At 39.2% G+C, this 24,511-nt stretch overlaps 2 pseudogenes; both read right to left on the bottom strand.

Moving 5' to 3' along the window:
* Window positions 1-286: 286 nt before the first annotated feature.
* LOC143172999 (dynein axonemal heavy chain 6-like) lies at window positions 287-4,612 on the bottom strand (annotated as a pseudogene).
* Window positions 4,613-6,257: 1,645 nt separating this feature from the next.
* LOC143172998 (dynein axonemal heavy chain 6-like) lies at window positions 6,258-17,752 on the bottom strand (annotated as a pseudogene).
* Window positions 17,753-24,511: the final 6,759 nt, after the last annotated feature.

Below are 24,511 nucleotides of genomic sequence, written 5' to 3'. Positions count from 1 at the left end.
TATAGGGTATGTTTAAGTCTTTCAGATGCTTTATCCTTAGCATCTGTAAAATAAAGCATTTTCCTTCTACCCACACATTGAGTTTCTCATCTGCTGGTACCTCAGCATTCTTTTCATGAGCTTGATTAATATTATCTTTGAGGACAGCAAGGGAAATTTATGTGGCATTCCCATGCAAAACCAGGTAGAATTATGAAGAAAAGGTGGTAATAGACTTTTTAAAAGAAATAACGTGTTTTCTGTATTTTTCAAAACCACCTTGTCCTATTAATAAAATTTCCTGTGCTTATTTCCCACCCATATCAAATTTCAAATGGAATATAATTTCCTGAAGGGAAAACAGAACAGAACAAAAAGATATTACTGAGTCCTGGTTGTGTCTAAGTTTTTCTCACATAAAATAATTTTTTACTCTTGCTGTGCTTTTTAAATTTCAAAGGTTTTTGCTTGCTTTTTTGAAAGAGCTTCATTTAATTGTGTTTTTTTTGGAATTATATATAAGAGAAACTACCATCTGCAGCATATTATTAAAAATTGAAATACAAGAAAAATAATATAAATTTATGGACAAAAAACTCTTCTAGGAGAACAAGTAAACCCAAATGAATCAAATTCTCAAGAGTGCACAGAAAGCTAGAATTACTAAGATTAATTATCTGTAAGCCATTTTTAGATTCTTTGGGTTTTATCCAACAGTTTGCCTCCACAGAAAATAGAAGAATCATCACTAAAGTCAGGTAAATTAGCATATTGCCACAATACTCAAAATTACAATTATTAATTTTTTTTTTTTTAAATCAGAAGAGTAGATCAATTGCATAACTTCTCTGTTAAACCTCCTCAGATGATAATGCCTCTTCCTGCCTCCATAAAATCTGCAGTTCTTATTCTACACTTTGGGATCTTCAACTTTCTTTATATTGCCTACACTTTTCTATTTGCAGACTCAGATCATCCAAATCACGTAACAGATCTAATCTGAAGAAAGAACTGGTTTGAAGGGAGTTCCACCAGACCATGGTTTCCAAAGCTGACATGCTGTGATGCAGTTCATTCTTCAAATGGACAGAAAAGAAATGGGAATTTGAACACTCCTTTTGGAATGACTTGTGCTTATGAACATATTAGCCTAAGGCAAATCTTGTCCTCTTCTGCACATCTGCAGAACTCCTAGCTTAATGTGTTTCTCCAGTAATTTTAGAGACCCGCTACATGGAACCTGGCAGAGAGGGGCAAAATAGTGTTTCAGAGCTCTTCGGTTGAAAGCACATACCGTTCCTCTTCTAGGGCAGGCAATTTGATCCTAAAACAATTTGCATTAGCTAGGTTTTGGAATTAATAAACTGGAAAAGTTACATCATAGAATTTTGTTCAGTGTGAGTGATTTCACTGTGTTTGTTGAGCCACTTTTGTCACTCATCTAGTATTTTAAAAGTATGGACATGAAAATTCAGCTGATATTAATCTCTACAGTTGAATTCACTTCACTGTACCTCTCTGTCAGGTTACAACATCTAAAGATCTGGGCTCACCTGACTTTTAGAAACTCTCAATACCCAGTGACAGGAGTCCAGCTTTTGACTAAATAAATCAATAGGGCTTGTTTATATATACTGCTCACCTGATCTGGGGATTAATCATCAAGGGCCAGCATTGTCCCTGAGTGACAAGGATCCCGTTTTCTGTAGATACGTTTTCACATGGCAATCTCTCTGCTGAAGGTCTCCCAATATGTTTATCAGACTGAAAACCAGACTTACTGGCATCTACATTTTGGCATTTCTTGATAGAGCAGTCTATCAGCTGAAAAATATTAGCTATTAAACAAGATGTCTAGGTACTCCTCAGAGAGATTTGTAAAAACAAACGTTTGAATATGAGTACATAGTGACTGAAAAATTTCGCCATTGGAAGGCTATGAACTGGATTAGGAAATTACAAGCTTCACCTCATTTCAGAGAAGACATCTGTCTGAGACTGTATTATTAAGAACTAATAGCAGGCTGAGGAACATCATTATGTTGATGGGCAGGACTGCTTAGTGGTGTACTGGGTCTGGCTAGGACAGAGTTAATTTTCTTTATAGCAGTCCATATGGTGCTGTTTTGGATTTGTGACTAAACCAGTGTTGATAATACACCAGTGTTTTGGCTATTGCTGAGAAGCGATTGCACAGTGTCAAGGTTTTATTCCGGGGGGGGGGTCCCTACTCTGCCCCCACAGCGAGCAGGCTGCGGGAACTGGGAATGGACACAGCTGGGACGGCTGACACCATCTGACCAAAGGGATATCCCATACCATATGACCTCACACTCAGCAATAAAAGCTGGGGGAAAGAGGAAGAAAGGGGGGAATGTTTGTGTTTATGGCATTTGTCTTCCCAAGTAACCATTGTGCGTACTGAGGCCCTGCTTTCCAGGAAAGTATCTAAACACCTGCCTACCGATGGGAAGTAGTAAATAAATTCCTGAATAAATTCCCTTTTGTTTTGCTTTGCTTGTGCGCACAGCTTTGCTTCACCTATTAGACTGTTTTTATCTTGACCCACAATTTTTCAGCTTTTGTTCTTTCAATTCTCTGCTCCATCCCACTGAAAAGTGGGAAGTGAGTGAGCAGCTGTGTGGGGCTTAGCTGCTAGTTGGGGTCAGCCCACCACATGTGGATATAATGACTAATTTGAAATGGATACAAACTGATCTTGGATACCTTTTACAAGAACATTCTAGAAAGAAAGAAAAGGAAGATTATTTTTACTCATGAGCTTCCTCTATCGTGCTGTAAAAGCTCCATAATAGGCCACGTAAGTGGCTGCTCTGAATGCATTCCCTGTGATGTTTGAAATCTCAGCTTCAAAATTCTTGATGCTTTCCTCCCATCAAACCTGCCCACCTCCAGCACAGCTATAAGTTCTCCAGCTCAGGTCAGGTGAGCTTGAATGAGAGCCATGGTTCTTGGTAACCAATTGAAAAATACAAGGTTTGGATTATCTTCTAAGAGATTATTTTTTCCCTAGCAGTTTTATATGCTTACCTCCTGTTGTATCCCTGGTTTGCTCTAATATTTATTCCCAATCTCATTAGTAGGTTAGTGGAGGCCACTGTTGACTGGCAGTTTTTCCTTACCTGTTATGGACAAGGAGCGACAGACTTGAGCTGATACGTACATTGCCTCTCCTCTTCACATTCCTATCAGTTTCTTTCAGTCCCTAATATACAACATTTGCTGAGGGGATCCAGAAGAAACTGCAAAACTCTTGGCTGTTGGATTTCTCACAGTAGTGTATGTTAAAAAAAAGGGTAAAGGCCAGTAAAGCACCACACCAGTGAAGTTTTGGTGTCATGCATGCAGATATTTTACTGTTGACTTGGTATTCCATGTATCATAAGACTGCCTGATGCAAAGTTCTTATAGCCTTGTGTGAGCATGGACAGGTAGCTCTATGCTGGCAGTATGAAAATGAAAGATTTGGTTCTCTGGCTTAAAGAAAAAAAATCACCAAGGCTTGTTTTCTCTCCAAGACTTTTCTCATACTGGCCTTGTAATGCTTTTCTCTGATCCCCTATGTGTCTCACCCTCATCTGTTCATCTTAAAGAGTAGACCCTGTAGTGTTAAGTTTGGCCTAAGATGGCAGAGCAAACATTTGGGATGAGATATCCAAGACTGTTGGCTTGATACTTGGAAGCTGATAAAAGGAGTGAGAGATCACATACACAAACAGTAGATATAATTAGGAGCCTACTGCTAAGTTAAATAAAACTGCCCTCAGTCAAATGGCTGTAATATAGAAAGTTTCTGTCCTGCCTCTAAAACAGTGTTCTCATAACGACAGATGTCTTTTCTCATGCTTGCATTTGTCAAGATTCTTTTTTCAATAGCTTATTGAAGTTTGAAATAGAGGTAAGGGAGGAAGTCTCTTCTGGACCACAGATCTTCAGAAAATCATCTTGAGATCATTTCTGTCCACCCAACCTGGAAAAACTGGCTCATAATGTCACTGCAAATACACGGGTGGATCACTGTGGTGATTCTATCCCAATAATAAAGCTCCTCTATGGCTCTTCATGCAGGTTCTTACTCTGCACAAATGGGATACAAGAGGCTTAGAACCAGAATTAACTTCTCTAGCTGGAGAGGTCAGCAGCCCAGGGTCTGGGCCAAGAGGATGGAGGAAAAGCAGAGGTGAGAATGGCTGTATTTGACTGTGACCTGCTTCAGTAAAGAACGACAGATCTGTATTTGCTCGTGCAGGCTTCAGTAAATGCTATCTTAGCCTCCAATGTGACCGTGCCACTAAACTACATAACTACATGTAATAACTCAGCTTTTCATCACTACAAAGAAGTCATGGAAGAAATAAATCATGTGTAAGATAAATTGAGTGCCTGTGCAGCATTAAGTTTTTGCCTCTTTTGTTCAACTTCTTTGAGTATCTTACAGAGAAAATCCATAGCTCTCACCCACATACTCATGGACCTGCATGTTTTTGAAACCCTTTCTACTTTTTCAGGTGCAAAATCTGGGTTAGTGGTGTATCTCTGCAGCTTTTGACAGTATTTGAGGGTTTAAATTTTCTTTATCGTATTCTGAAAGCTTTCTAATAAAATCAGCATATCAAGGAAGTTGTATAAGAGGCTTAAGAGATGAAATTAAAAAACCAATGATATAAAATTAGAAAGCAATGTTTTAACTAACACAAACTTGCATATTTTGAGTGATTTCGTGTATAGTGCTTTGAAGTGATTTACCACAACAAATGCTTGATAAAGACAATAGGACTTTTTTAAAAAAAAAATTGTTTTTCTGTAGATATAATCTAAATTTGTTAAAATTGGCTCTCTGCTTTAGGACATCGGAAAGCTGAGGAACAGCCCTCCTCCTGAGGAAAATGAAGAATGCTATATGCATAAAGACAGCAGATGTGCAAGCAGGGAAAGAGTTCAGAGATTACTGCTTCATAAAAGCATGAAATGATGTACAGTCATCACCTCTCTAGTTTTAATTCATCAATGCAGACATTTCAAAGGCAAGCTACCAAAATTGCTTCTTCACTAGCAGAATGGGCCTTATGGCTTTCTGATACTGAAATTTCAGGTAACAGGTTTGAACTCTCAAGACAGTCTGCTAACCAAAGAACTGGTCTTTTGTTTTAATTCCCAAAAATTTCATGAATGTCTAATCATGCTTGCCACAAAGTAGAAAATAACCAAGCCCTTTTTCATACTGAAAATTATGGAGTTAGCCTTTCTTACAAGTTCTGAAAGACATTTTAAAAACTGAATAAGTTCATGTGAAAACAAAAGAGTATCCTGATAACACTGACCAAATAATGAGAAATTGCTAATGCAATAAACAATGTGAACAAGTAACTCAGTCTTAAATTAAAAACCACAGTTTTTGCATTTAAAAATACTTGGAGTATGTAGTTTATGAACAGGTAAACGAAAAAAAATAGGAAGCTTCAAGAAACAAAAAACCCCACTGCTACACATATTTAAAAATGGGTCTTTTATCATCTCTGGTTTCTGTTGTTCTCATTTTTGTAAAATGTGTATTGTTTATGATATCATCAACTAAAAGTTATGCCCACCTTTTGTTTTTTAATGACACCTTCCTGACAGAAAAGGTTTGCTTACCTCTCAGATGCTGGTTGTAATTTTTTCATAAGACATTATGTCAGTACAATCCCAAAAGACTGCTTATTTAGAGCAAGAAAGTCGAGCTGAGTGCACACAAAGACTATTTGAAAAGGTTATGTATGAAAAAGGTTATGTATGAAAAGGTTATGTATGAAAATTAATCAAAACATGACAAACCAAAATGTAACAAACATCAATGCATGTCATACACATTTAATTTTTTTAGGTTACTCTATCTTGTTGTTCCTATTTAGTTCTAGAAACTACAGAGGAAGGTAAATCACAAAGTTGGCAGCTTGTTGTGAATGTCTGTGAAGTTCAGAAAGCCTGCATATCTGAGTGAGGCCAGTTAGATGTGCTAAATGTCAATACTGAATTTCTTTTAGGTTCAAAGGTATTCTTCACAGGGGTTTTGGTCCAGGAACAACCATTCATAAATTAACATAGCATGGTGAAAAAAACATCTTTCATTTAAAATGGTTAGTGAGTATTTTGCTCGAGGAAAAATAAATATAGGATGAGTAATATTTTTGCCAAGAAAGGTGTTGATAGACACAAGCAGCACACTAAATGTAAAGGTGATTGGCCAAAAAGGAAAGCAATAAGAAATGCTGAACAGCTTACTTGGCATTTAAAAGAATACAAATAGCTTACATTACTATCATGACAAGAACTGGTGGTTTCTTAAAAACTCCAATTTCAGAAATACATGCTTTCTCTAAGGAGTCAAAAGCCTTATTTACAGCCTCTAAAGCTGGGACAACTTCATCCCGGTTTCTCTGAGTATCTTTAGCTATTGCTTGAGTCTCTTCTGCTTTCACTTTAGCAATAGCTTCATCTTCCTGAACAACACAACAAACCTGAAATTAAATATGCAGTCAAGACTTTTCAAAATGAAGTATTTTTTAAAAGAGTTTGTTCTTCACTGTTAATGTTCACTACTCCACTTAGAGTGTACAGAGAGAGATGGGAAACAGTTATTACTTTCTTCCACATGCACAGCAGCAGCCACTGGAGACTTAGAAATATAGAACCATAGAACAGCCCAGGTTGGAAGGGACCTCTAAAGATCATCTGGTCCAACCTTTCAAGGGAAAGGGAGCCTAGATGAGATTATCTAGCACCCCATCCAGTCGCATCTTGACTCTACCACATCCCTGGGGAGGTTGTTCCAGTGATTAATTGTTCTCACTGTGAAAAATATCTTTCTTATATCAAGATGAAACCTCTCCTGGTGCAACTTGCACCTGTTGCCCCTTGCCTTCTCCATGTGGCGCTTTGTGAAGAGACAATCCCCTTTGTAGCCACCCATTAAGTACTGAAAAACTGAGATGAGGATTAGGATAGAATGCTGTTATTTTGCAGCATTAGCAGCTCTCATGCTTGTTAGCTGGTGGGAAATATCAAAAGAAAATTTTGTTGTACACTTTATGTGAGCATGTGTCCATGCATATAAGACCATGGAAATAGAAGAGAACAGTATTACACAAAACAAAAAAGGTGCAGGTTATGAATTTCAGAATAATATTAGCAAGATGAGAATATTTAGTGGTTATATGCTGGACAATGTAAAAGAATGACCCTTAGCTGATCTTGTAACTTTCTCCTATGTGTCCTTTTTCATATTCAGCCTGACTCAACACAGGTGAATTTCCTCAAGCTTGGGGACAGCCAGTCAAATCCCCACTACACAGACACATTGAAAAAAAAGATGTAAGTAAGGGCTAGTTGAAAAAAAAAAAACCAAAACAAACCCCCCAAAACTATGGATTTTTTAAAAACAAATCTACATATTGTAAATAGCTTTTCCTTGTTGTAAATTATTTCTTGTTGAGGATTTTTCTGGTTATTCCCAAACCCACAGAGGCTAGCAGGTAGCAACTTGGACTGAATGCAACAAGAGGCACATACAAGAAAGCTACAGGATCCTTTACAGAAGAAAATTCCTCTACTTTGTTTTTCAATATATAACAATTATATACGCTCATCTTGATATTTTTATCTTGCTAATGAATAATCTATACAATATCACTTCAAATGATCTTGTTCTTTTAAGTGTCTGTGGAGTTCTGCCACCACTGCACATTGCAGCTAAGATTTTAATGAGCTTAAATGTCCTGGCTAGAATTCACCCCACTGTCCCCAACATAACAACTACAAAGGATATGCAGGCCAAGCCAAGTCCTGTGTACCTCACTGCCTGTTATGCTCCAACAGCATTTATTTACTGGCAACCCCAGTAAAGAACACATATTGAAGATAATGTGACATTTTTTTGAAAGCAGCATTCTGAAATCTGTCATCCTTTCACAGGAACAGTCATGCTGATGAAAACAGCAGCACAGAGAGGTGATATGGTATCTAGCTGCCTTTCCCTCCCAGACTCCCATGCCAATGCTTACTCTTGTATTGTTGACTTTCTCTTCTACTATGTCACATAAAGAAAAACATATTACCTAGAATTACTGATCCTTAAATATAAAATTTCAGCTGTTAGTTATTGAGCAGTAATATGTTATCTCATAAATAAATAATACAAGACAATTCTTTGTACCTGATCAGCATTTTCTTGATCCACCATTAGTTTTTCCATCACAGTTTCAACATGTACTGATTTCTCTTTGAGGACTGTCTTTAAAGCTGAGAGATTTAATTTCATTTTATATGCAAGCTGTTTTTTTCCAATAATTTGGATGAACAACTGTTCACAGCCCTGTTCCTGAAATATAAGAAACTTATGAGTGAAAATACTTCAAAAACTTCAGATTTTTTCCAGTTGCTGGTCCCAAATATGTTGAAATTTATTTTTGTAACCTTACCAGCTACACTCAGTTGCATTGTATGTAATAATTTCTGATTTCTGTAATAGCCTGCTATTGTAAAGCTCAGATTTATTTAATAGTTTTAATTGGCAAATGGACATCATAATATATTTATTTTAGTATTCATTAACTGTTTTGTCATGAGTGATACTAGACATATCTTCATGTGAGGTTCAAAAAGTGAAAATTGGATTCATTTGGAATTAGAACTCTCATTTGGAATTAGAACTTCTGCTCTAGCATTGTACTTTGAGTTTTACACCATAACACAAATATAACAGGAAACAAAATGGGTATTATTTTTCTACTTTTATTTGCTGATGAAGAAGAAAGATATGTCACGTAACTACTTTACAAAACTCTTGTCATAATTGTTGATGTATTATTTATGGTACATCCTTCCAAACTGCAGCAAAGCAATTGAAGAACAGTACAAAGCTGGAGAGAAAGCAAACAGAGAATTATATTCAGAAAAATTACACGTACAATAATTTTCTTTTCTTTTTCTCCGCCAATATTCTCAAGTAGAGCTTGATTAATTCTAAATATGAAGTGGATGTTGTATAATATTGTAGTCAGAGCTCTGTATAAAATCCAGCTGCCATTTCAGTCACACTCATATGGATATCCACATATTATGAATTGTTTCTCTTTCATATAATCACTTCCAAGATCAACATTCAACAAAAATGTCCTTGATACAGAAAGAAGTGCTTCTCTTGGCGACTGCGGGGAGGAAAAATGATCTCAAGAGCAGCTTCTCATGTGCATAAGCTCAAATAATATTTGGGTTTCATGAAAGGTCCTAAAGAGGGCAAAATTCAGAATGCAAAATACTACTGTCAGAGAAAACCAGGGTTTGGGTTTTTTTTGAGACATTCTTATTAATCAGCTTGCAAGAAATCAGTAAGTTAAAAATATGATGGCTGACATCTTGGGACCAAATACTTATTTATTCTGTTATTAACACAAGTATGTACATATAATTGATGTTGTTTGCTATTTGGACACCACAAACATTGCTTGATCACAGTAACCACAAATCCGCAAGAACCAATCTATTGTGCAGCGGACCTCAAGGGGTGGAAACATTTGACATCATTGTACATGAAAGGTCTCTCCTACAGGACTCACACACAGAACAAATAAACTGGATTAGGAAAGAATTGAAATATCTGTTCAAAAGCAAGTAGAAATGTCCACAGTCAAAATAGGGTGGTAATAATTAGATTATCTACTCAGATGAAATCTTGTCCAGTCATTTACTGCAAGGAGCAATCGAATGTTGGCTTATTGTCTAACAAGCTGTTTTCCATTGTAAGCATTTACAATTTGCCTTAGAAGCCACAAGTGAATGAATAGCTAAAAAACCCCCTGTATTATTCATTGCTTAATTCACAAAAATTGTGCAGAGTAAACTCTCAGCTAGCAATATTTGATCATGATTTTTCATATCCAGAAGATAATTGTCACCACTTGTTGACAGACAAAGACAGGAATGACACGTAAAGTAGTTCTATAGTTCTTTCATATTAAAAATAATAGGTGAAAAGAAAACATCAGCTGCATACTTCCTATCATGACTGAGATAGCCATGGCAAGTTTCTTCTAATATTGTATGCTTGGTAGAATGTCATAACCATGAAAAGTACAACTGACCACCTCTGAGAGAATACTCATCTCCTTCCAAACTTCAGTGAGCACAGATTTTTTAATAACTCAATTTTCTCTTCTCTGAGTGATTATTTAGACACGGCAAAACATCTTATATGATTTCTATACAGGACAAACAAAAACTTTCATCTCCACTACAAATGTGCTCTGTCAAAAATGGCCTTGGTTCTCAATCTGTACCAATAATTCATTCAACAAAACCAAAGTAACTGAAGAATCCTGTCTTTCCCTTCAAGTATTTTTAAAGAAAGGTGTGGAAAGTACTTCTGGAATGAACTATTCTTGTGGAATGTTGTGCCTTATAATAATAATGTGCATTCACAGGAAAAAAATCATACTTGGAGCAATATCATGGAGGACCAGACATCAGAAGTAGAAACATCTTTTTGCATGAACTCAGGAACTGATCTAACAATTCTTTTAGTAAGACAGACATTCGCACAGACATTCCTATATGCATTAATGATCTAACAGAGTTTTAATTATCAGTGACCATAATTCTGATATTTCTATATGTGTTTATTGGTATATTTACAATTTATATTAAGAGCAGAATTTAGTTGATGGTTTAAGCTCTAGCCCCACTTGTTAAAATCCCAGTTAAACCCTAGTTTAAATCCCCAGTTCTCTGGATCCTGGATTTAAAGACCTTTGGTTTCACAGTCTGCCACAACAAAAAAAGAAAGGCCTTCTAGAACTTCCCATCTGGCTTATATCAGGTATTTCTCACAGGACAGGATGAATCTTCCTCTGGGATGTATTTTTTCTCTTGACTGATTATGAGATGGTAATATAGAGGGGAGACAGGTATTTCTTATCTGGACATCTAATTTTAGATGAGGTGAATCTCACTAAAATGCCTGGCATGTAGCCTGGCTCACATCCACAATCTGCCCACACTCAGAAATTGTTACCAAAAGGAAATAATTAATAATTGGCTCTGATATGGAAAAAAAGATTACAGGTTATATTTCCAAAAGCATTACAATCAAAAACCTCAACTGAAGAAAGAGAACAAGTGTACGGTTCCGTTTCCATTATTACTGGAACTGTACTGTATTAAATCAAGCAGCAATATGCATTTCAACCTGATCAGCCCTGTGCCAGTGGTTGTATGATACAGAGTTTATATGCAGAGGTTGTCAGCCTCAGTGTACAAAGTGAACTCATTTAAACATTTTGAAATGTTGAAATGTTTGAATTAGCAGAGGGAATTTATACCAGTCTACTGCATTTCAGTGCATCGCCGTGGTATTTTTTATTTTGTAGTATACGCTATAAAGTTCCCGCTGTGAAGGAAAGCCTCACAAAATAGGAAATGGACGGTTCACACTGAGGATTTCAACCAGCCTAGTCTCTTGAATATTAAATGAGAGAACAGATCGTAGCATACTTATGTGATGCTTCTGCTTTTAGTCCGAGGGTTTGACTAGTTTTTTGGTTTAAGCATGGGAAAAAAGGTTTTAAACATGAAGACCAACAAAGTTGGTAATGAGGTCCTCATTCTTCCTCCAAACATTTTCCTGACATTTAAACCCCCAGAAGAGGAAACAAATATGTTCATGGGGAGGATGCACACTTAATCTGGTTTATCAAAGTAAAAGATATTTCTTTGCTAAATAATGATTTGGGAGCTTAATTCCACACAAAATGGTGACATGAATCAAGCTTGTCTAATCATTTTAGTATCCTTCAATGTGACATTTCCTAATAAATCTCCTTGTACAGGTCAGTTTCCTTTAAAGAAAAGCAATTTGATTCAGAACTTTTTCCTTTTGGATTTAAGGAGAAATTATATTGAACTTTGTTTAATCCAAAGGTTGTTTTCTATCTTCTCTGCTCTTCAAAATACACCATTGTTGTGGAGTTTCCACGAGAAAATTCTTGAGAAGGCTGAAGAAAAAGGAGAAACATGTGGAGAAGCAGATTGTAGCTTATCAGCTTTGCTTCAGTATCCTTGAGATGTGGCCATTTTTAGCTACTTCCCTATGTTTCTTAACAATCTTTCTATTGCAAAGCCTGCCTTGACAAAATTAGCAATACTTCATTCCTTAGTAGGTCCAGATTTCTACACCATTTTTCCACACACAAGTTTCCCCTCACTGTCTCTGCATGCCTTTTCCTGGGGATGCTGCCTGTCCTTGAATCCACTGGTAAGGGGTTAAGATGTCTAGATCTCACTGACTCCATCCAGATTAACTCAGGTGTCTCTGCAACATGCGCTTTTGTGTCCAGAGAATCAAGAAATGTGTTGTTAGATTCACAGAGTGACCCTTCACTTAACATTTATCAGGCAGAGATCATTATCTTGACTTCTTTTGTTTCATTTTACCTCACCAGCGGAGAGCTCTTCTGTATAAAAAGCAGTTACTAGTTTTTTGTTTTGTTCCCTCCAACTTTTTAAAGTAGCATCTCTGGTCATTCAGTGCCAATCTATGCACATTTAAGTTGGCTGTTGCTCAGTGTGTGATTAGTGTAGTTTGTTCCCAGAGGGCCATTGAGAAAAGCTGGAAAGTCCCTGAAGTTTACATTTGGTTAAGCTGCCATCAGTAGCCAACATTTTTGGAGAATTTACAATATTTTAGGGATGAGACCTATGCTATACCCTTGAAAGATTAGGCTCTGGAGAATAATCATTAGAAAAGTAAAACATTGCCTTTAGTACAACATTTGACCAAGATCATGACTTTCCAGTTCCAAACTTCTTTTGCATCAGAAGGGCGTGGCGCGGCAGTTTGTGTGGCAGTTCATGCAGGCAGGGCGTGCAGGGAAGGCGAGCAGGTGGGGGTGCAGATCCCCTCCTGGCTCTAGAGGCCAACTCAACTAGTAGTCGTTGCCCTCCCAGAAGAGGATCAGCTATGGTTTCCACTCGGCCGAAAGCCATTGCCAGAAGGAATGTGGTGACCCAGACGGAGCCCTCACGCAAGCATACAGCTGTCCAGGTCTCTGGCTGCAGGGAGTGCCTGAGCCTGTCAGTTGTACCGGAGGGCAGCAGAGACACCACCTGTGTGCAGTGTGACCAGGTGGATGATCTGCTTGGCCTGGTGACAGAGCTGAAGGAGGAGGTGGAAAGGTTGAGGAGTATCCGGGAGTGTGAGAGGGAGATAGATTGGTGGAGCCGCACCCTGCCGTCCCTGAGGCAAAGGCAGCAGATGGAGGCTCCATGAGAAGCAGAGGATCCCCTGCCCTCTTGCCACCAGGCAGAAGGAGGGGACCTAAGTGACGGATGGGAATGGAAACGGGTCCCTACTCGGGGTGCCAGGTGAATGCCCGCCCGACCTCCCTCACCTTCCCGGTTGCCTTTACACAACAGATATGGGGCCCTGGAACTTGAGGGCCAGGCAAACGAGGATGTAGACGAAGGTCCATCCAGGGGGTTGCCTAGGGTGAGGCAGTCAGCCCCACGCATTATGACTGCCTCTGCTAAGAAAAAAAGGAGGGTAATTGTCATAGGCGATTCCCTTCTGAGTGGAACAGAGGGCCCGATATGCCGACCGGACCTGTCCCACAGGGAAGTCTGCTGCCTCCCTGGGGCCCGGGTCAGAGACATCACTAGGAAGCTCCCTGGTCTGGTACAGCCTTCTGACTACTAGCCGCTATGGGTTATACAGGCTGGCAGTGATGAGGTTCCAGAGACAAGTCCTGCAGTGATCAAAAGGGACTTCAGGGCACTGGGGTGACTGGTTGAAGGATCGGGAGCACAGGTAGTGTTTTCCTCTATCCCTACAGTGGCAGGGAAGGATACTGAAAGGAACAGGAAAACACACCTGATCAACACGTGGCTCAGGGGCTGGTGCCATCGGCGGAGTTTTGTTTTTTTTGATCATGGGGAGGTTTACACGGCACCAGGCCTGCTGGTGACGGAGTTCAGCTGTCTCACAGGGGGAAAAGGATCATCGCTCATGAATTGGTGGGGCTCATTGAGAGGGCTTTAAACTAGGTTTGAAGGGGGAAGGGGATAAAACCAGGCTCACTAGAGATGAGCCTAGGGGTGGCGTGCCGATGCCGGGGGCGAAATTGATAGCCCAGCTCAAGTGCATCTACACCAATGCACGCAGCATGGGCGGCAAACAGGAGGAGCTGGAAGCCATTGTGCAGCTGGATAGATATGACTTAGTTGCCATCACAGAAACTTGGTGGGGTGACTTCCACGATTGGAGTGCTGCAATGGATGGCTATAGACTCTTCAGAAGGGACAGGCGAGGAAGGAGAAGCGGTGGGGTGGCCCTGTATGTTAGGGAGTGTTTTGATTGTATAGAGCTCAACGATTGTGATGATGGTACGGTCAAGTGTTTATGGGTACGGATGAGGGGGAAGGCCATTATAGAGTCTGTTATAGACCTCCCAACCAGGATGAAGAGGTGGATGAAGCGTTCTACAAGTGGCTGGCAGAAGTCTCTCAATCACTAGTCCTTGTTCTCGTGGGGGACTTCAACTTCCTGGACGTCTGCTGGAAATACAACACGGCAGAGAGGAAGTAGTCTAGGAGGTTCCTGGAGTGTGTGGAAGACAACTTCCTGACACAGCAGGTAAGTGAGCCTACCAGGGGAGGTGCCTCGCTCGACCTGCTGCTTACTAACGGAGAAGGACTGGTGGGAGATGTGGTGGTCGGAGGCCGTCTTGGGCTTAGCGACCATGAAATGGCAGAATTCTCGATTCTCGATGAAGTGGGGGGGGGGCAGCAAAACCGCAACCATGGACTTCCAGAGGGTGGACTTTGGCCTGTTCAGGACGCTGGTTGAGAGAGTCCCTTGGGAGACAGTCCTGAAGGGCAAAGGGGTCCAGGAAGGCTGGACAATCTTCAAGAAGGAAGTCTTAAAGGCACAGGAGCAGGCTGTCCCCATACGCCGTAAGAAGAATGGGCGGGGAAGACGATTCCAGCATACACCAGATCTTCCTTGGTACCTGTTTGTTGAGCTGCACAGTAAGCTCATTCAGCAACAGTTTCCCACAAAAACAGTAACAAAACAACATAAAAATCCACAATTTTTCCACTTTTTTTTTTTAAAGACTGTTTGTTTCCTGATTTGGTTTGTAGTGTGGTGCACAGACAATCTTGAGAGCAGGAAGGAGGCAGGGCAAGTGTGGGGAACACCACAAACTGAAATAACATGCTGTATAGAGAATACTGCCTGCCTACCCACAGCCTAAGGATATAAATGAGGGAGAGTTTATAGGTGTGCTGGTTTTGGCTGGGATGGAGTTAATTTTCTTCATAGAGGCTAGTACAAGGCTATGTTTTGGATTTGTGCTGAGAATAATGTTGATAACACACTGATGTTTTAGTTGTTGCTGAGCAGTGCTTACAGAGTCAAGGCCATTTCAGCTTCTTATACTGCCCCGCCAGCAAGGAGGCTGGAGGTGCACAAGAAGTTGGGAGGGGACACAGCTGGGACAGCTGACCCCAACTGACCAAAGGGATATTCCACACCATATGATGTCATGCTCAGTATATAAGCTGGGGGAAGAAGGAGGAAGGGGGGGACGTTTGGAGTGATGGCGTTTGTCTTCCTAAGTAACTGTTACATGTGATGGAGCCCTGCGTTCCTGGAGGTGGCTGAACACCTGCCTGCCGATGGGAAGTAGTGAATGAATTCCTTGTTTGGTTTGCTTGCATGCGTGGCTTTTGCTTTGCCTATGAAACTGTCTTTATCTCAACCCACGAGTCTTCTCACTTTTTCTCCTCTGATTCTCTTCCTCATCCCACTTGGGGGGAGCGAGTTAGTGGCTGTGTGGTACTTAGTGGCTGGCTAGGGTTAAACCACAACATTACCTCATAATAAAAGCTATTTAAAATGTTTGTGATGTTTATAAAAATACATTCTGTGCACAAACTTAAGCAGGGAGGAAAAAACTGCAATCTTATATTTGATTATGGAGAGTGGACATCTATGAAAATTTGTCTTTCTTTAATCCTGGCCAGAGACAAGTTAACTCAAAGGAGCAGTAAGTTCCCATAAGATATGTATCAAGCCTATTTGTATGTTACTTTAAGAAAAATGTCCTGCTTAATTTCAGTAATGCCTCTTTTAGTGACATGAAGCACAACTGGATTATTTTGATTAGTTTAGGTTGGAGAACTATCCATAGAATCATAGAATCATTGAGGTTGGAAAAGACCTCTAAGATCGAGTCCAACCGTCAACCCAACACCACCACCCACTAAACCATGTCCCTAAGTGCCTCATCTACTCATCTTTTAAATACCTCCAGGGATGGGGACTCAACCACTTCCCTGGGCAGCCTGTTCCAATGTTTAACCACTCTTTCAGTGAATAAATTTTTCCTTACATCCAATCTAAACCTCCCCTGGCCATGTTACTTAATTAACTCTATCCCAGCCAAAAACAGGACAAGTAATAAAACTGGTCTGTCATAATAGTGTCTGATGACTGGCTGCACTATGAATTCCACTGGTAGATCATAATCTGAATGAAATATTATTAGTTACAAAATATTACCCATTTTGTTCTTTATGTCCACTCTTCCTTTTGCTATGAGAAAAATAAAATATGAAGAACTGATCATTTTTCAGTGTGACTTTCAGAATTATGAGCATCTCAGCTGATTTACACTGACTCTTCTCTTTTACGAACTAAATAACCATTGTCCCTGCAAGCTAATGTACTATACGTAAATCTAATCATATCACTTGCAGTATTCATTGCCTTTCTCTAGCTCTTACCAATCTGGACCATATTTCTTTGGAAATAATATTTTAAGTCTGGTGGGAACAAATTGCAGAGGCAGGATTAACTGAGAAGGCAAACAGAAGGCAGAATTAGAAAAGGAAGCTGGAAGCCTATGCGTTCTCTTTAAAATATTCACCGTGTGTACTCACATACCTGTTTTAAAGTAAATGAGGGAAAGATGAATCAAAAGGGGTTGGTTAATTTGGTTTTCAGGCAACACACATTAGATACCTGAGCAGCTGAAGAAGCAAATGAGCTAGAGGGACAGAATGTGAATATAGATGCCCTATTATCTCTGCAAAGCAAATGTATTTATACTATTTTATACACAATCCTTTCAGGTTAAGTGTTTCCACTGCATTTGCCTTCTTTTTATACCTTTTGGGGAAAAAAAATATTGCAGGAAACCATAAACTTCTTTCATCTAGTCTGCAAGCAGAGAAATAAAGACAAAAGTACAAGGGTGATTAACTGAAAATCATTTACTTTGCTCTAGAGAATTCAATTACCTCAGAGGGGGAAAGAGAAAAAAGAAGTTCTGACGATGCAATCAGGAGAAAGTGGAGCACTGCAAAGGTCAATAGCATAGTGCCCTTAACTCTCCTGACCAACTTAATAGGGTGCTAGAAGACATCAGGTTAAAAACAGCTTTATCTTACCTTGGACACACTTTGACAAATCACATAAATTAAAAAAATAACAGGATTTGTCTGGTGCTGGGAGAAGACCAATACTCACGCTTTGATAAGTTTCCACAGCAGCATCCACAATGTTTGTTGCAGTCTGCTTTACTGCTTGAGCAAATTCTGCCAAGAAGCCCTTCAGGATAGCCTATGTGCAAAGCAGAAGCAGAAGAATAAACACACTCAGAATGCAATATGCAGGAAATTTACTTTTACTTTGATCATCAAATACCTGCAGTCCCATTCTGTTATCATTTAAAGGAATCTCAGCTGAAAAGTTTAACATAACAGAAGACACACACATTAACCACAAAACTATAGTAAATAAATTTAAGCATTAATTTAAGAATTACATTAGTTGAGTTCATGAATTTAACTGGAAGGTGCCTGCACTCAGTCTTCTAATTCATAGCCAGACATCTACATATGAAAGAAACTGGGTTGCCGGGAACAAATTAATGTCTGTGTCAAAAGGGAAAGGGCCTTGGGAAAGGGCACTTGAGTTCCTTGTGCTCCATCTCCTCTGAGCTGAAAAGTTGTCTATTTCCAGATAATCTAGGCAAAGCAGGTAGATGTAAGACCAGCCCCAGGACAAGGCAAATACATGATGAGGTCTGCACTGACCCAATGGAGAGATACAGGTCAATTCCTTAGCCTCCTTCCTTAAGTCCAAAACTCTCTCACACTCTGTTTCCTAGCACAGAATCTCCTTGGCTGAAAGATGCAAAAAATTAGGAAGAAAAGAAGAAATGTGGAAAGAAGGGTTGAAACAAAAATAAGTGTGAAGGATGAAGGGAAACAGAGACAATTTAATTATATTGCAATGTGACATAGTACTTTCAAGATGATTTTCTCCCCCTTATGGTAAAATATAAGTTGCTACTGACCTGAAAAAATTGGTTCAGGTTATGCTCTGAAGACATTAGAAGGCACAGCACAGCAAAGTATTGTAATAAAACATGGAGTTACAGTATTATGTCAAGACATATGGAAGACAGCCAACATGGCTTCTCCAAGGGCAAATTATGCCTGACTAATCTAGTGGCCTTCTATGATGGAGTAACTGCATCAGTGGACAAGGGAAGAGCTATGGATGTCATCTACCTGGACTTCTGAAAGACCTTTGAGAAGGTCCCCCACAACATTCTTGCTGCTAAATTGGCGAGATATGGGTTTAATGGATGGACTGTTAAATGTGGATGAAAAGCTGGACATGAGCCAGCAATGTGCGCTCGCAGCCCAGAAGGCCAGTCATATCCTGGGCTGCATAAAAAGAAGCATGGCAAGCAGGTCAAGGGAAGTGATTCTCCCCTTCTACTCTGCTCTTGTGAGACCCCACCTGGAGTTTTGCATACAGCTCTGAGGTTCCCAGTACAAGAAAGACATGGACGTGTTCGAGCGGGTCCAGAGGAGAGCCACAAAAATGATCAGGGAGATGGAACACCTCTCCTATAAAGAAAGGCTGAGAGTTGGGGGTTCTTCAGCCTGGAGAAGAGAAGGCGCCGGAGAGACCTTATTGTGGCCTTTCAGTACTTAAAAGGGGTTTATAAGAAAGTCAAAGAAAGAGGTTTTTACCAGGACCTGTAGTGACAGGACAAGGGACAATGGTTCTAAACTGAAAGAGGGTAGATTAGATTGGATATAAGGAAGAAATTTTTTTATTATGAGCATGGTGAGAATATGGGCAATGCAAACTGCTACCACCATCCTAAGAATGATTCAAGTGAAGGCCAGTGGGACCTATGCACACAGGCAAATTAATAAAAAATCAGTGTGGTTGAGTGTACTTGTATGTTTTTAATCCAAAGACAGTTAAAATCACATAAAGACTCTCCTATTTTTTCAGAACAGTCTACTGTTTGCTCTCAATGGTTTTACAATGTGCTAAAATCATAACTTACTGAATTAATGCCCACAATAAATGGCTGCACAAGCAGAAAGGCAGTTGTCCACTTATTTGCATGAAGAATGGGACAGAAAAGAGAGGCAAATCCCCTTGTTAATTTTCCATTTCATCCCTCAGGTTGGAAATGACAAGGTTATCTTATCTTAAAAATTAATTTCAAGCTTTCCTCCACATCATGATGAAATGAAGCTCTCTTGCTAGAGGAAAGTTCTGAAAAAGAGGGCTCCTATACTTTAGTTTCAGCCTTACTACCAGTGCTTTATGAAAGAAGCAGCAGATCACTCACACTCTGCACAGCTCCATCTTTCTGTCCTTGATATTGTTAAGAGTATTATTTTATCAACTTTCACAGGCATATTATAGATCCAACATACTCATTTTAGTGCTATGTATGGCATAAAATCTGAGTATCCACAGAGAAGATACATACTATAACATATAGTATACTACCAGAATTATAGATTTAAGAGATTTATAATGAAAGTGTCAAAAATGAGATGGGTTGTCTATGAAATTTTACCTCTCCTCTCTTGTATCTGTACAGATTATTGAACAGATGGTTTTGACACACCATTATTATTATGAATACAAAGTTCCCCTCTAGGCTTGAAAGAGCAATGAAACAGGGAAGCCAGCACAAGGAGAACATTCCTGGCAGCTAAATTGCTGCTATGTGAAAATCACTGAAGATTGAAACAGTTGTAGTTTACACACCTCTGTTTATATCATAATTTACACTACAGCCCATTTGTGCTACAAAACCACCACGGAGAGGCCATGGACCTGCCTCTCAGGGGAGAATTTCCCATGCTTCAGAGAGATTCTGGATGGGTCAGATCCACCCCAGACAGATCTGCGTCGTACGTTATAGAGCACCCACTGGAGACTTCTTCAGTCAATTGCAGGAAAGAGGCAGTTTTAAAACATACCACCCTCTGCCGCCTTCTTCCCTGTAATCACACAACTGTAAGTTCTTTAGTGGCTTTGCCCCTCAGCAATCATTCCTGCCATCTTCAGTATACAACAGATGACTCTGACAGTGTGCTTTCCTGCCCAACCTGACCTTTATCTCCTGTAACCCTGCTCAAGCCATAACTACCAGGGGTGGTTGTTAATGGATGCTTATAGTGATAGCTATGTCTATTCAAAGTGGATTCGGGAGCCAGATAACAACACAATAACCAAGGGCTATTGTGAGAAATACGCTGACCTAACCACAGCTATTGGTATGCAAACATGACTATAAGTCAATCATCTTACTCCCATAAATAGTGAGCAGCCCAAGAGCCCTTTGAGCTCTCCTGCAAGGCAGCAGCCTGCATGCCAGGATCTCCCCTTGAGTAGGGACGCCTCTCAAGGTTACTCCTTGAGGCTGAGAGATTCCTTGCTGCAACAAATACTCGGTGACTAATAGCATGCTAAACTTTGAAATCTTAGCTAAGTGATATAAAGGATTAATTGGACATAAACCATTGACCAAGCCTGGGACTAGGTCTGGATCCAGCTGCACCTAGACTCCTCTCTGAGAGGGAGTTTAGAACGCAAGGGGGTCCTTTCTGAACCTCATGACTCAATGGGAGGGTCTCCCTTAGAGTTTTATCTGACCCTGTCCTCTATGCAGTAAATAATGAAGTGTACCTTGCCATTGAATCTTGTTAAATCACTGTCACATTTACTATGAACTTCGTTAACTCATTGTTTTCTATCAATAAAGTGTACTGTTGCTTCTCTCTTACAAGGGAAGTGCAGTCTCACTCCATCCGCGACAATGACAAAAAAAGGACTGGAACTTCAATTCATGAAATTGGTTTGTGGTGCAGGCAGAAGAACAGACACTAAATAAGAAGCTAAGAAAAACAAATAATTGCTGGATAATAATATTAGAATCGCCATTTGAAGAGAAGGGCTAAATTCAGAAACTGACTCTATGTATACCATTAAGCACTGCTGAAAAGCAACCCTGCTGCCTCAGTTCCTGGGCTGGTAGAGGTCAGAAGGTTAAAATACATACTTCACACTGTTCCAATGAGAATGCTTCAAGGAACAGAGATAACTGGTATCAGAAAGAAATGTGTCTTCCTCAAACAGAAGTGATACACAATACAAATGCCATTATGAAAAGTGAAAGTGACAGAGTACCTGAGATCATATCCTTACAAACACTCAGACAAGGAAGAAAATCTCTGAATTTGAGGATAAATGCAAAGAATAGTAAAAACAAAACTCGTGTTATGTTTAGAAACAGTAAAAAGTAATAACCCTATAACTGTATAGAAGTGTGGAATACAAATAACCTTACCAGATTCACTACATAAATAATTTAGAAGCTTCTGAAAAAGTTTATCCCTGTCATAGATGCCTCCAAAATCTGTTGAAGCAGCTCAGGAGGAGTGTGAGAGGCATAGTGACCCAATTTATGCATGTTTAAAACATCCACAGAAATAACAACTCTTTTGTTTCCTGGTGCACCTAGGAAAAAAACAAAAAAGGAATGAATTAATAGAGAGACATATAATTGCTTATAGTTTCCATTTATGAACTTAAAATTACAGATTTGGAGTAACAGTTTAAATTTTTCATCGAGAAACTGTTTGTTTACAACAAAGAACACAAGCTTTATTATTGTTGTTTAACTTCATAGGACCTCTGAAGTTTCCACTATGCAACAGGGTGTAGTTTTAGATCAAAGGAATACTAGCCTGCAGATCTTGTCATGATGCGGACATCTAGGTAACAGTTTTATTCACACTCTCATGCTATGAAACTCAAGAACGAAACCTGCCAGGTCAGTAGAAAAAACTCAGAAAAAACAGGCATAAAAGCAGGGTGCATCTGAAAAAGAGTACATTAAGGACAGATAGGAGAAAAAAATCAGGTTTTCATGGCATTTCATCTAGAAGCTGAAAGAGCTGGTAAGTACTTAAATCAGGCAAGTAATTTATATCCATCACTCAATCATAGATAACCTCAAGATGAACACAAATTTTCTCAGTATTCGTTACATTCTCTAGTTTAAAGTCTTAGTAAATCATGGCAAGACATCTCACTATCCTAGACATCTTAACTGTTTTCTATAATCTAGCAATGCCAAACAAACCACACTTCAAAAAGAGTTTCAGCTTTCAGAAAAGTCCACAATGGTTAATTTCTGGAAGAAAAAATTCAAATCATTCAAATAAATACATAGTGTTTCTCCACTGCTATGGGTCAATATTTTGCCATCAGAGTTGGCAGGGGAGGAAGAATGTACGGTGCAAGAGGATTTGCCAAATTTTGGGAAGCAGAGCTGAACAATGAAAGATTTTGATTAGTTCCATAAAGGAAGTAAACTGCTGTATGCTTCTATTTCTTTCTAGCTGTGTTCCTTGTGTTCCCCCAAATGTCACTTATGTTGGTTTAAAATAAACAATAGATATTTTTTATGGGTAGGTATTTGCTGTTTGGATTATGTAGTGAATATACTTTGTGAAGAAAGGAATGTTTGCATTGCAAGCAAAAATATTTATATTAAAAGCCAATTTACAGCTCAGCAGAAGAGTCTGTAGTTGTTTAGTTGTACTGGCAGGGGCTAAGCCTAGATGTGAATTAAATACGGATAGTGTTTATTTCTATCACTGTTAGTAGGTTGGCTGATAGGCAATATACTACAAGTATATTCCTAAAATAAGTTTTTAATGTTAGACTATACAGGTGTAATTGAACAATGCATTATAAACCATACTAGTAATAATTTATAAAACTTTTTCATACGGCAAGCTCTGTGTTTAAATAAATGTGAAGTATGAGATCTCAGTTTTGTGCTCAGCTGTAAAACTAAAAGAACTACATCTTTTAAATCATAGAGCTGAAGTTTCATTTGCTATGTTGCAATTTAATAGTAACTTGACCGTGAAGCTAATTTTCAGTCACCATGCTCCATAATATGTCATTAGAATCAGTGAACCATAGAATCATAAAGTAATTTAGGCCAGAAGGGCCCCCCAGAGATCTTTCATTCCAACCTTCTGCTCAAAGCAGGACTAATCAAATTAGGTTTCTTATCCAGTAGAGCACTTGTCTCTACTTGTCCGGTAGAGTGGTGAGCATGTCCAAGGATAGGATAGACCACCTCTATCCCAGTATTTGCTCACCCACATGGTAAAAAAGAAAAAATGATAAATCTTTATATCCCCTGAGTTTTCTCATTTCCAGGCTAAACAAACACTGTTCTTGCAACCTTTGTTAATATGTCAAGTGTTTCAGCCCCCTGACCACCTTGGTGGCCTTCCACTGGACCTAACTCCAGTATCTGAAAATCTGCAGCAGAAAATATTTCAAAATGTTACCATTCAAATAAAGAAATAATTAGGAAAATAATTACCTCAATATTTTTTTTTCTTCTCTAATTTGGATTCAATAATCTCTTGTGTTCTTGATGAAGTCTGAGCAGAGAAATTTAGATAAATTTGCACATAGCCTGTCTATCTTAAATTTGTTTTAGCAGTCCCTTTGCAACTACAGACATCAGAAAGAAACGCAAAATTACTAGTAACAACTATAGCATATTTCCAGCTATGTATAGTTACATGCATGCATTTTATGCTTCATTATGCAATCATGCACACAGTTCAATGAAATAATTCAAAGGAACGGAAGAAGTGAAACAGATGCCAACCTTTGCTTGTGCTTTCCAGTTCACCTTGCAACAGGCTGTTACGCTACTCCTCTCCACTTCCAGAAAGGCATAGCAGCATGAACCAATGTACCCAGGATAACTCACATTGCACCTGCCATGCCTGTTGCTCAGGAACAATGAATACAAACTCAGCAATCTTTTTTTACCAAAACCGCATATTCTAGAGGAAATAAAGCTGAGAAAGATCTATAGAATAACTTGCTCCAGGTGTATTTTCTTCTTAAAACTAAATTGAGTTTGGTTGCTCTTTCTACTTTACCATTTTTTTCTTCTTGATGTATCCTAAAATCATGTTTGGCCACATGATGCCCAGGCCTGTATCTTGAACTAGTTAATCCAACTAACAGAGTAAGACGCATGAACAGAGAAAATCATTGTCCATGAGAGCACTGCTCTGCATGTGCCAACATTGAATTTCCTCT

The sequence above is a fragment of the Aptenodytes patagonicus genome, chromosome Z (assembly GCF_965638725.1).
Source record: "Aptenodytes patagonicus chromosome Z, bAptPat1.pri.cur, whole genome shotgun sequence".
Taxonomy (NCBI): domain Eukaryota; kingdom Metazoa; phylum Chordata; class Aves; order Sphenisciformes; family Spheniscidae; genus Aptenodytes; species Aptenodytes patagonicus.
Note: the sequence above shows the minus strand (reverse complement) of the source record. Positions and strands in the feature narration are given on the sequence as shown.